This window comes from Neovison vison, chromosome 1 (assembly GCF_020171115.1).
Source record: "Neovison vison isolate M4711 chromosome 1, ASM_NN_V1, whole genome shotgun sequence".
In the NCBI taxonomy this organism is placed as follows: domain Eukaryota; kingdom Metazoa; phylum Chordata; class Mammalia; order Carnivora; family Mustelidae; genus Neogale; species Neogale vison.
Genome location: NC_058091.1, coordinates 16,188,905 through 16,203,075, shown reverse-complemented (window position 1 = coordinate 16,203,075; position 14,171 = coordinate 16,188,905).

Sequence of the window (14,171 nt, the reverse complement as noted above, 5' to 3'; positions counted from 1 at the left end):
TCTAATGGCACAAAGGACCTAAGAAGGCCTGGTGGAAAGTACTTTGGGGTTGGAGGGACCCCTGGTCTTCAGTCTTAAAAAACCAAAATAATTCAATGTATTCAGTAACTGGAACTTTGTAAAAAGCCCATTTCAAATTGGACATAGGTAGGAATACCAGTAGTTTCCCCATTGCTTTCCTCTTCTCGAATTTACTTGGGGCCTGCAGAGTTTTTACTAAGAACTAGTGCCATTTTCTTTGGGTTTCAGGATATCCCTTACTATGTGTTTGTATTTTGCCTGTGAAAAAATGGCTGGCTTCTCAGAGTCTCTCCAGACTTGGTGGGGTTTCTTTCCACCCCTATTTGGATGCATATGCCAGAAACGTTTCACTTTCTCAGTGTACTTAAGCCATCATGGCATATCTTGGCTGAGGATGAATTATTTTTAAAAGACTGGATCATTCAACCCTTCTCTTGGCTCCATGGGTGTTCTTACTACAACATGGTGGACAGGCATTTCACTAGAACACTGACGTTAAAGCAACTACAAATCCAATCCTGGAAATCTGGTTTTCTAGGGCTTTCCTTGGATCCATTGGAGAAAGAAGTCCAGATTAATCTCTAGTACAGTTTTCCTTCATCTTCAGGAGTGACTCTGTTGGATGGCCTTCTCAGGGCTGACCTTGTTCTGGTAGACTCTAGAGGTAGATAGTCCTAGCAAGCACATGAGGGTAAAGAAAAGTACACTTTTACCATCATGGCTATATAGACTTGATCTCATCTAAATACATATTTTTAACTCTGTGTGATTGTTGTTGGGAGACAATTCTACACAGGTCTCTTGTGTTTCTGCATGCTTGAATTAATGTTAGTATTGGAAGACAAAAATACATTTCTCCCTCTAAAGCAAAGAGCAGGCAGGGGCTGAATAATATGAGTAGCACATTATCGCTTGTGGTTTTGAAGTGCCCAAACTGAACTCCACAGCAGGTATGTGACCGTCATATCTTTGTGTATCCCAGTACACCCAGTTTCTGAAGCCAAAAATAGAAAAAGAGTTCATGGAATATCTGCTGCTACCAGATTGGTTCCTGTCAGTTCGCAGGATGATTCATAGAAAGTGTAACCCAACACGCCCTTCTGGGTCACAAGTGGCTTGAGCCCAAGTGATTTACTATTTGGTTTTTCTATTGTTAGTAGCAGGAAAATGCTCCTTTGTGGCTGATTATATTCCTAAAAGGGGACATCACTGACAAAACCCCCTTTCTGATCTCTCATGGATAAGGAGATAAATAAGATAATTTATCTTTAAGAAATATTTTTATAGCCCTTAGCACAGAGCCTTACTCTTTTCAGCTATAATCCCAGAGGGGATCAGTGTTCGGGCTGTGGGCGTGGGGACCAAAATGTACAATCGGTAGTGTAGGTTTACCTCACTTTAAACAGAATACCTCAAAGCCCTAGAGACCTCCCTCTTCCTGAAATTAGTGATGAGTGAGAAATTGTTTTTTTTTTTTCCTTCTGAATCTTATTTTCTGTTTGAATAGGTGTACTGAGAACTCCCTGCCAATAACTTTAAGCTAAATTTTCCTAAAGCTACAGCTCATGGAGGCTTCGGGGAGTCCTCAAAACCTCTGAGACTTTGCAGGAAAGAGAGAGAGAGAACAGAATTGAGACGGAACCATACACAGAGCAGCAGAGAGAGATCATGTGTCAGAAAGGAAAAGGACACAAAAAGTGGCAGAGAGGCACGGACAATTTGAGGAGGAGAGGGTCTGTGCTACCACTGGGTTTTCAAAATGTCCATACCAAAAATTGGAGAAGAACCAGGGTGTGGAACTTTGGAGGCCACAGCTGTGCAGGAAGCTAGGGTTGCCAGGAGCCCCCCAAAGAGCTGGTGGCAAGGCCAGCCTCTCCTCCTCGGCCTCAGACCTCCCCGAATGCACTCCCCAAACTCCTTCCTTCCCACCTCATACTCAGATGTTCCACTTTGCTGAATTCCTTCCATGGATGATGGAGTCTCCCAGACACACTGCCCCAGGAGCAAGTAACAGCCTGCCTGGCAGAGAACAACAGGCTTGTTCTGGAGGCAGATTCCAGGTGTCTTTCCTCTTCTGCCTTCAGCACTGGGCTCTGTGCAAAGGTTCCCATGATCATAAGCTTCCAGAACAGCTTCATCTCCAACATGCCCAGCTCCACAGTCTGCTTCAACCGCCAGCGCCGTTGGCTAACAAGCCTGCGGTGGGTGCCAGAGGGCACCTGCAGAAAGATCTTTCCTCAGCCTAACCCCCGCCTCCACTCCCTGCTGCCATCTTGTTTAGCTTCTCAAACAAACACGTTGAGATGGGCATGTGAATACTGGTATACGGGGCAGAGCAACGGGTGGGAGAAAAGTCCATACTTGTTCGTCTTGTCCCTGGGGGGAGAAAAAGAGGAAAAGAAGGTAAGAACAAGCCACTTCTTTGAAACATTCTTTTGTTGTTTCATAGGTGTGCAAAGAAAGAAAGCTATTGTGTTTTATTGGGGCTGGTGTTTAATTGGGGCTGGGAATTTAAATACCATAAAATATTTTATACCTTCTAGGAGGAAGGAAGCTCTTAGCTGTTTGTTTTGCTTGTGTCTTATCACGAGTCTCATTTAATCCAAAGCACGGGTCCATGATTTATGGTCTTTGTATGGCGGAAATACTAAAGATACTTAAAGCCATGAGGCACATGTCATATTAGCAGCAGAAATGGCACCTGCATGAGTACTCGCTCCCCCTCCCACTCCCTGAGATTCAGAATGACCCATCCACCCCTACTGTGGGCCACACAAAGTCATATTTCTAATGAGATCCAGATCCTGGAGGCAGAAACTGTGAAAGAACTGGAATTCCCATTTTGTTGCCAATAATATCAAACTTAATGTTTATTCGGTGATGACTATCCAGACACAAACAAGCAGAAAGGAAGGTGCTTTAAAAATCCTAACCAATAATCAATTCAGTGTCTCCCTCAGATACTAATTTCATTACTGAGGGGCTTATAATTTCTGTGTTGTCAGTTTTAGTGAAAAGTCCTTGAGGGTTATTCATTGGTCATTGGGAAAGTCAACGTTAATGTCTGCTATGGTTTAGGAAGGGATGTTTTATGACTAAATTTTCAGATGCTTGTATTGAATTGCCTGGGATTGGAAGTTTCACTGGGTCCCACCCAAGGCTCCATAAAAGCTTTTAAATTACCTGTAATTGTCAGAGCACATTGGTTCCTCAAGAAGATGAATGGAGCTTGCCCACTATACTGCCCATCAGGTTTTTAAAGTAATGCCCGGTACCCTCTGTTCTCCTCCTAAATGGTGGCTATGAGGCTAAGCTATGTGCCCTGGATTTCAAAAAGAAAAATCTTCTAAGGAACAAGCTTAGGTTAGTAGAATTGGTGGAGTCAACAGCACCACTCGGTGAGCTTCCAGAAGCCCAGCTCTCCTTCTGCTCTAATTCTGTAACGCGCCCCCCCCCCCACGTCAGTGCCGGAGATCCTACAACCAGACCCCCATTCTCCTTCAAGTTAACCCGCCCATATCCCAGGTAGGAGCCTTTAAACTATAAGCATATTTACTTTCATCCAATTCCTTATTTTGGAGGAGGGTTAGGTTATGAGGCTGTGAGGGCTAGTTAAAGTGGGAAATGGGGACCTGACCAATGGTTGTTTGAATGTCATTTGAATTTCAGTTATCTCCTACAGCAACCCTGTGATGTGAGCAGCTTCATGTTCCATTTACAAGAAGTCAAGCTAAAAGGAGGTCAAAATCTTTGCCAATAGACTGAGCAGAGGAGGCATATAAACTGATACCATACTTTAGGAGGGCAACTTCGAAATATTTATTAAAATATAAAATGTTAATATTTTTTGATTCAATAGTTACACTTTTTAATATGTACCTAATACTTATACAAATATATGTGTAAAGTTTCTTTGTTAGTGTTTTTGTAATAGAGAAAAATGGAAACCAACTCAAGCCTATCTACAAACATTATATGGGTTTTCTAAGAAAGATACACCAACATGGTGTTGGTTACCAGGAGAGGAAAGGAAATTACACAGGAGAATTTAATGTAATCCCACTTTTTTTTTAAAAGATTTTATTTATTTATTTGCCAGGGAGAGAGAGAGAGAAAGCAAGCACAGGCAGGCCGAGTGGCAGCAGAGTCAGAGGCAGAAGCAGGCTCCCCTCCAAGCAAGGAGCCCAATGTGGGACTCGATCCCAGGATGCTGGGATCATGACCTGAGCTGAAGGCAGCTGCTTAACCAACTGAGCCACCCAGGCATCCCTGTAATCCCACTTTTTAAAAACAATATGTACATATGATCATATACATTTTTAAAAAGTAGAAGAATACTTTGTCATCAATTGTTATCCTGATAACAATATAGGGTCAGGTGTTGGGAAGACCACTTACTATTGATTACATTTCTGTCGTGTCTGAGTATTTTCTTTCTTTAAAAAAAAAAGATTTATTCATTTAATCATTCACTTATTTATTCCTTTGAGAGAAAGAGAGAGCGGTGAGGAGGAGCAGAGGGAATGGGAGAGAGAGTCTAAAGCAGACTCCAAGCTGAGCATGGAGCCTGACGAGGGGCTCGATCCCACAATCCGTGAGATCATGACCTGAGCTGAAATCAAGAGTCAGATGCTTGAATGACTAAGATGCTCAGATGCCCCATGTTTGAGTATTTTTAGTGAGGAGACAATGTTTGAATAAGACCTGTTGGTGGAAGGTGCCTCGCCCAGGGCCTCTGTGAGCCTCACACCTCTGTCTGTGGTAGGCTGAGTGTGGTTTGCACTGCCTGGCCTGTGTTCTTGGGCCTGGGTGACTGCTCAGAGAGTCTGGAAGGTTCCAACAGGCCCTGGCAGAGAAGGTTTAGCCAGAGGCATTTTTCCTCTGAGAGAAAAGGCTGAAGGTCAATTGGAACCCAGTCTCCTGATCTCCAAAGACACGGTGAAGAATTGGGGACAGGGAGAAGGGTTTATTTTTTCTTCTCCAGAAAAGCAGCAGTAGCTACAGCAGGTGCAAGACGGCCCTTCCACTGTTCCTCTTGGATAACCCCATCCAGCCTCTGCACGCCCTTCCTGACCAGCCCCCACCACTACATGCTCATTGTGCAGAGAAACCCAGTCCAAGCTAAAGCTCTCACTAGGATTCCAAGTGACGCAGTTGTCTGAGCTAGGGAAGGAGGGGCTGTCTGTTTCTTGGCTCCCGTCTTGTGATACAGGCCTCCCCAAACAGAGTATGGGCTTCCTTCCGTGTTGAAAATAAAAAATAGCAAAACTCAAGCCTAGATTAGGTAGGCCCTGGGTGCTAGATTAAGCAGTCTATGATTCTGGTTTGTTGATCAGCATATTTCGTTCCCTCAATGCAAATGTCACAGAGAAAGGCCTAGTTCAGGAAAATACCCTAGGAGCCATGAGACAAAAAATGGCAAGGGAGTAGGTGGGGAAGGGTATGGTCTTTATTGTGATTTTTCTGTGGGCCTCGAGTGGGCCCTGGGAGATTGATAGAGTGAGAAGAATATCTGGATCTGTCACAACCCAGCCTGGTGTCCTAGGGCAAGTGATTCTGCCCAGATGTAGAAAGGAGCAAATGAGCAATTAATGCAAAAAGGTCCAGCAGTGGACAGATGCCTGTAGAAATGAGGTCGTATGTTTGTCAGATCGGGAGCCGGAATAGTTGCAACAATGAGATACCTGTCACTCCCTCACTCCACAACGTTGGGCTCAGAATCAGCCCTGCACGCCGCTTCCTCCCCATGTGGTTTTTGGTGCTGCCTTAGCTTCCCACCCTTTGCTTGCTTTATCTATAAATTAGAAAAATAACAAGATTAGATTTTACAGGTCTATAAGCCTGTTCTATAAAAAGCACCTGTTACGATTCTATAATTAGGAAAAGACTACATGTAAGTACTCAGAATACTTTTCTTGCTCATTTTCAGTTTAAAAAAAAAACGCAATCACTTCCCTAAAGACTCTTAATTCTTCCTCCTCCCTTTTCCCTCTTGGTCAGTTCCCATGATTCATCTGCTTCTGCTAACCCACAAGAGAGGTAGCCATAGGAAGTTCAGGGGCATTGTAAGGAACTGGGTTACATGCAGGAGGTGGCTTTAGAAGTAAGTCTGGAGCGCTTGCCTGTGGGGGACAAGCATCTGTACCCCAGAATTCTCAAGCTCTGGAATTCTGTAGTCAGACACTTCGAGGTCCTGAAAAAAACTTGTGTTTTGATCGTTGTTGTCTGTGGGTTAGACTTTCTACTTTTTAATATTGAAATGTATGTGTATTACTTTTCCCTCCTGGGGGCTCCTATTTGGCTGGCATAGGGAGGTGGTCCTTGAGCAAAAATCCTAAATCCAACAGCCATCCCAGTGGGCCAAATTATGGGTGGGAGATGGCCTTCCAGATCCGACGTTCAAAAAAGGAGGAGATTCGTTTAACGAGGCATATCTGTTTTCCCCAGCATTTCTCCGGGCCAGTGATCTTAAACGAAGGACAAGGTTATGGAAGATCATCTTTAATTAAACCTGCAGTCAGTCTCTCGAGGGCTTTGTGCTACGTTCACCTCTTAAATTATATACTCTAATTAGCAGAGACCTCCCGCTGGCCTCGAGGTTTTATTCACAGGTCTTGTCTCTCCCCGGCAGCTCCTATCTGGAAGCGTCATCTGGAGGATTTCTTCTTGCTGTCTCAGCTTGCATTCTGTTCTCTTCCAGTGGGTCTGGCTGTGAGCCAGTGAAGGGCAGAGCCCGCTCTCTCTTAACTCCCCACCCCCTGCTCATCACCACCCCAGTGGCCCTCACTCCTGCTTTCCCCTGCATTGGCCTCCACCTGTCCACAGTCTTTTGATGAAGATGTTGACCAGCATTTCCTGCTGTTTCCAGAAAGAAGCGATATTCCCTTTTTTCAGCCAGAAACTCCGAGGGGATAAAAGGAATTTTGGGAGAAGAGGTAGAAAAACCTCCTTAATCAGGCATGGACCCTGCTGACTTTTCTTAAAATCAGAAAAACCTAGTTGATTTTTGAAATCTTCCTCACTCAATAAATTCATCCTTGAAAAAGGAACCAGAAAATTCAGGGTTTCTTTCATGTGACCCACACTGTAACCCTAAAAGACTTTGGCTTCCTGGAATATCCATTAGGAAGATCAGCAGTAATTTTTTTAAAGATCGCTATTATAAACTATTTCTGGTGTCCAGAAAAATCCAGGCAATGATATTGGAATACCAACCTCTGTTTATAGCAATCTATGATCTGTCCATCTACTTGTGTTCTAGATAAAACTGAAGCCTCTACCCCTTTCCCTCTGTAGGGGCAGCTGTTAACCTGGATTTGATCTTCACCCTTCCCATGTATTTCTTTATATTTTTACTACTTATGTAAGTTCCATAAATGATGTTCCAATTCAAATTTCATATAAAGAGTATCGTATTCCATTTCTTTTTTTTTTAAAGAATGTGTCGTTTCTTTTTTTTTTAATATTTTATTTATTTATTTGACAGAGATCCCAAGTAGGCTGAGAGACAGGCAGAGAGAGAGGAGGAAGCAGGCTCCCCGCTGAGCAGAGAGCCTGATGGGGGGCTCGATCCCAGGACCCCGAGATCACGACCTGAGCTGAAAACAGAGGCTTTAACCCATTGAGCCACCCAGGCACCCCTATCATATTCCATTTCTTAATCTGCAATATGCTTTTTACATGTGAGAATTTCCTTTTTGAATACTCATGGCCACTTCATTTATTCTAAGGGAGATATCAATTTGTTCATGAATGAGACCAGCTCTGACTTCTAGTGATTAAAAGCAATGCTACAGGGCACCTGGGTGGCTCAGTCAGTTAAGCGTCAGACTCCTGATTTTGGCTCAGGTCATGATTTCAGAGTCCTGAGATTGAGCAGCAAACTTTCTCTGGAAAGGGCTAGAGCCTGTGTATTTTTTTTTTCCCAGTTACTGTGTTTTCTTTTTTTTTTTCTCCAATTTATTTATTTTCAGAAAAACAGTATTCATTATTTTTTCACCACACCCAGTGCTCCATGCAAGCCGTGCATTTTTAAGCTTTGCAGGCCACACAGCTTTTGATAAGTCCTGCCATTTCATCTCTCCCCACCACCCCTTTCTTAACAACCCTATAAAAATGTAAAAACCATTTTCAACTTGAGGGTCATACATATTACTCCAGCTGGATTTGGCCATCTTGTTGGCAGAGTGCCGGGCCCTGGTCTGGCATCTGCTGGGAATGAGGCTATCCATACCTCTAAACTTACCAGGTATCATCAAATGCTCACGGTGATTTTGAAGAGGCACAAAATCTGGCATCTCTGTTTTCTGCCTGGTGGTCCATGATGACTGATTTCCTTCCTTCCTCCCTTCCTTCCTTCCTTCCAACATGCTGTTTGCACACAAATCAATCATTTCTTTATACAATGAACCTTCTTGCTTGAGCTCAGATGTTTATCAACTATATTTGAAGAATTCTAGAATGAGGCTTATCCTACTTCCAGAAACCCAAGTGATGGCCTGGCCAGGGGTGCAGTGTGGGAACAGTCTGCTGCCTCTAGGGGCGGAGCTCCAGAGCAGATGCTGTCATGGAGATAATGCGGTAGATAGTGCCCACTGGACATGGAGCCATAAATATGCTTGAACTATTTGGCATACTTGATGGCACATACTGATTCAGGCTTTTGATTTTTATGACTACGTAGAGGGAAGAATATATGGGGAAAGGAGGTAATCCTAGAAGACAAAGCAAATATTAACACTGAACAGTCTTGAAAATATAAAAGTATGACAAGTCTTCAGGGGGTAAGTATGGGATCAATATTTATGATGAATATGTATGGTAAGGAGCTTCGAGAAAATGAGGAAATCCCAGCCTGTAGGCAGTGGGGTGTCCAACAAGCCCATGCCAGTCACACAGGACACTTTTCTTAGAGAGAGACCAAGTGAGCTCATGTGTAAATGAGCATGTGGGGAAGACCAGAGGAAGATGGAGAGAGAGAATCTTAAGCAGGCTCCACACCCAGCAGGGAGGCTGACCCAGGGCTCAATCTCATGACCCTGAGATCATGACCTGAGTCGAAATCAAGAGTCAGCCTAACTGACTGAACCACCCAGATGCCCCACACTGGACACTTTTTAAATTATAATTACAATATGAGAGGAATGTTGGCTCTGTTGGATCTGCGAAGAAAGCGTTTTGTTCTCAGAAACAGTCTGTTGGCCTGGATAAAACCTGGAAGACCTGGGAACAGCTAAGTGGTCCTGTGGCCCTACAGGCACCATGTCATCTGGCTTTGTGAAGGATGTGAGAAGACAAGGGGGAGGAGTGGAGGCTTCGGGAAGACTCCAGGGATGACTGTTGAGCTCTCTGCAATACACTGACAGGAGCAAGTACCAGTCAGCACTGTAGTCTTCAGGCAGAGCTCCTGTTCTCTGGGAAACTTCAATTTTTGCTCTAAGGATCTTGAATGGATGGATCTAATGGATCTGATGGGATGACGTGCATCCCCACTGTCAAGATTAATCTTTATCTACCATCAAGATGGCAGATGTGAACCACATCTACAAAATACCTTCTCAGGGATTCCTAGAGTAGCATTTGATTAAATACCTGGGTACATGGTCTAGTCAAGTTGATACATAAAACTAACCATCACAACCGTATTATAGAAATCTTCCTAGTAGGTCTCAGTTTTGTGGTGGGCAGAACTAAGACTTAATACAGTGGGATGAAAATGAAACTGATAAATGATGTGTCCCCTGTAGGAAGGGTCTGCATCAAGTTCAGCTTGGGATCCTGGACACCCAGAATAGTACCTGGCCACCATATGCCATCCGTAAATATGTATCCACCTGCCTTGGGTCACCCACCCATTATCTCAGAGAGGCAGATCATGGAATTAGCCATAACTTGTAAAATCAATGGCTTCAGGTCTTTCTGGCCATAAGAGGTGTGCTCTGGAGCCTGACTGCCAGGGACTAACGCATGGCATTCCCACTTGCTACCTATGCCACCTTAGGCAAGTAACTAAACCTCTCTGCGACCATTCCCCTCATTCGAAAGATGGGGGTGATCACTGTATCTATTACATAGAGCTCTTGTGCACATTAAATGAATTAATGCATGTGAAGGGCTTACTCAGTGCCTCCCACATGGCACTACCCAATAAATATTAGTTATCAATTCTATTATTATGTACATATCAACACTTAATTCTTTCGCTCTGAGCCCCACACTCTTTGTCTGTAGGAAGTCCAGAGATCCACACATCCTTCTTCCTCAAACATTTTCTAGATCATTAGGTTACTACTACTTATTGTGCATATCATAAGCTCTCTGATATTTAAATAATTTAAAAAATATTCTCAGACATTCCTTGGTTTGTAGGTAGCTATCTCCTACCTGTGTCTTCACATAGTCCTTATCCTCTTTCTATGTGTGTCTATCTCTGTGTCCAAATTTCCCCTTCTCATAAGAAAATCAGTCATACGGGACTAGGGCCCACCCTAATGACTTTATCTTACACCTTCATCATCTGCAAATCTGCTATTTCAAAATAAGGTTGTATTCAAGAGGATGGAGGTTAGGATTTCAGTATCTTTTAAGAGGAACACTGTTCAAAACATAATACCCAGCTTTCATACTGGGCTTATTGAATGATAAGCTGTGTTTATGTTCTGTCCCTGAGGCAGTGCTCTCTAGCTGATAAATAAAGAGCTAATTCTAAAGTACACAGTGGAATATGCCCAGGGCCTCCAGCCAGAGTGAAGCTGGGGGCCACTGTGCTGTTATTTTGAAATTCACTGTGGTTATGTTTTAGCATCTTTTAAATTGCTTATCTTTATATCTTTAGCTCATTAAATTGGTGGTGCTAGTGCTGAAGGATGGGTTGGAATGAAAACTAGAAACAAAAAGCTATGATGAAGGCCGGGCACCGTGGTACACTATGCTATTAGCTTCAGAAGAAAGGGAGCTCGCTGAAATAATTAGAGATGATGCTAGATAATTTTCTAAAGCAGTACAACTTCAGTTGTTGATTTACATGCTGTGAGAAGTTATTTCTCCCACTTTACATTTATTCCCATGTAAGAATTAGTTTTGGTTATTCAAGGCCTTCAGGCTGAATTCCTCCCATGTAGTGTTACTGCTGTGTGTGTGTGTGTGTGTGTGTGTGTATGTGTGTAACACTGTGTACTCTCCCACCCCTTTTACCAGTATTCCCTGACACAGGTATTGTATCACAAGAGATCACCCTGAAGCATAGACAAGGTGATTGTCCCCACTTTACAGGTGCAGTAACTGAGATACAGAGTAGAGAGAGGCAGGGTCTGAAGGGAGATCCCCCTCCTAGACTCACTCGGCAGCTGCAGGTGGAAGGTTGTGGTAGGCAACGGGAACCCACCACTGAGTTCAGACTAACAAGGAACTAAAGTCTCTTTCTTGAGAAAGACACATTCTTACTGATGGAAAAAGATGAAATTGTCCCATGTTGATTCATTCCCCTGAATACTGTTTCTCCTTCAAGTGGAAATCAAATGCTTGATAATGGACTGTCTGGAGCTCTGCTCCTTTCAAGTGATTGGCCAAAAAGTTAGTTCCCTGATTGAAGTCAGTCTTTCTGTGAACAGAAGATCTTACTGGATGGGGCTGGTCACATGCTGGGAGCTCCCCAGTGAGTGACCGTAATGGCCACTATTTTCTGAGGACCTACTGTGTACCAGATAGCACTAAGCACTTCCCATTTACTATGTCATTTAACCCTCACGGCATTCCTGTGAGGCTGGTAGGAACTGTTACGATCCCTTTTCACAAATAAAACTGAACCTCAGTATTGTTAGAAAACTTGCCCACGTATCCAGCTAAAAGTAGGAGAGCCAACAGATCATGTTCCCAGGGTCCTGGGATCGGATCCCGCATCGGGCTCCTTGCTCAGCGGGGCGTCTGTGTCTCCCTCTCCCTCTGTCTGCTGCTCCCCCTGCTTGTGCTCTTTCTCTTTCTCTGTCAATTAAATAAATAAAATCTTTAGGAAAAATAAAAAAGAAAGAAATGTAGGAAAGCCAGGGCGTTGACCTAGTTGGTGTGACTTCATGGCAAGGTCTTAGCAGCACTGTGGAAACGCTGAGGAGCTTGTAGTCTAGTGGGAGAGACACACAACCAACAGCTTTATGTTCTGACAAGGGCTGTGATGAGGACTATGAAACAGAGAGAAAAGACCCTGAGTGGGGTCTTGGGGGGAATCATGGAAGCCCGTGATTGGGTTTCTAGCTGTCTGTCCTCATGGCACCCTGTGATAGTTAATTTATGTGTCAATATAATGGGCCAAGGGGTGCTCAGACATTAGGTCCAACATCGTTCTGGGAGTTTCTGCAAAGGCGTTTTTAAAGGGGGCTAACATTTAAACTGGTAGACTAAGTAAAGCAGATTGCCCTCCCTAGGGTGGGTGGGCCTCCCCCACTCAATTAAAGGCCAGAACAGGATAAAAAAAGGCTGACTCTCCCCAAGTAAGAAAAAATTCTTCCCACCTGACTGCCTTGAACAGAGACTTTGGGTCTTTTTCTGCCTTTGGATGAGAACTAGAGCGATGGCTCTTCCTGGATCTCTCGCCTGCTGGTCTTTGGGCAGGAATTACACCATAGGCTGTCCTGCTCTTGGGCCTTCAGACTTGGACTGGAATGAAACTATCAGCTCTCAGTGGTCTCTAGCTTGTTGACCCACTCTACGGATCTTAAGACTTGTCCACAATCATAATCATGTGAGCCAATTTCTTATAATAAATACCTTCTCACACACACACACACACACACACACACACACACACACACACCCCTTTCATTGTCTGTGGGTTCTGTGTCTTTGGATAACCCTGAATACACACTGTCATACCACATATCCGCATCTCACTCTTGGGAGTGTCTAGATGAGTAAGTGATGTCTAGAAAGAGTCCCTGGGGAAGAATCATAAAACAGCACAAGCAATCGTCTCTGTGTTAAAAGCAAGGGCCTATGAGTTCCAGGTTAAAAAACCTTGGACCCATTGAAGACCCATGTATCTCCGGGTACCGGCCGGTATTTACCCACGCTCATGCCATATGCAGGTCAGCTGCTGACAAGACATTTCGCTGGTCACATGGACTACTGTGTGTGGGACTATGTGGAGGATGAGTAGATGACATAAATATCGTAAGACCTTCCAAACCCCAGTTTGCTCCCAGGGGAAGTATTCTATTTTTCTGAGCTTACTGGCGGAAGAGAGACAGATTGATTTTCCTAGCGGTATGGTGGACAGAAAAGGGTGGATAGGGTTTTGTTCTTGGTCCTGGGATAAAGAATAACTGATGCTTAGAAAATGCCAGTGGCTTGCACAGCCTTAGCTGATGGGGGTTACAAATAGCAGGCTGGGGGGTTTTAATTTGTGGGGAGAGGCTTCTTGGGAACTTGGACTCTGTTTTTCCACTCCTGTGGGCATCATAAAGATCCAGGATGACTCATATATTCTGACTGGGCACTTAGAAAGTCAGACTGGTACCATCTAGGATGGAAATGCCTCCAAACGAAGACAGAAAAGTATTGTCTAGACTAAGAGCAAACATTTTTTTAAAATTTTTAAGTGTACTTATTTATTTTTTAAAGTAAGCTCGACACCCATGCAGGGTTCAAATTCACAACCCTGAGATCAAGAATCACATGTTCTTCAGACTGAGCCAGCCAGGTTCAAAGTATTTTTTACCTTTCCCTTTTTCATCTCCTTTCTTGTGCATGACTCCCTTCCTTCCTGCCTTTCTTGTCCTCTCTTCAATTTTAAACTCCAATTGCTGTTGATCTCATTTCAGGACAGCAAGGGTGAGGGCCTGTGCATAAGCAGGTGAATCGTGATATGGTGGCTACTCGCAAATCAAGTGTGTCTACCCACTTGTGCAGCGACTGTCACATGCCTAATGAATAGTCCCTTGTTTCCAAAGGCCAGGGGAACTGAATAAGCAGAATGGTGACAGTGACAAACTATCCAGGCCCCACACAACAGAGACTGAGCCCAAAACTGTGAGTGTGGCCCCCCAGTAATACAGGAACACAGAGAAAGTAGAGCTGAATGAGAAAGCCAATCTTGGTGGGCAGGGAGGCACACTTAAAGTGTTGGGGATTAAAATGAGCAAAGACAGAGAAGTGGGAAA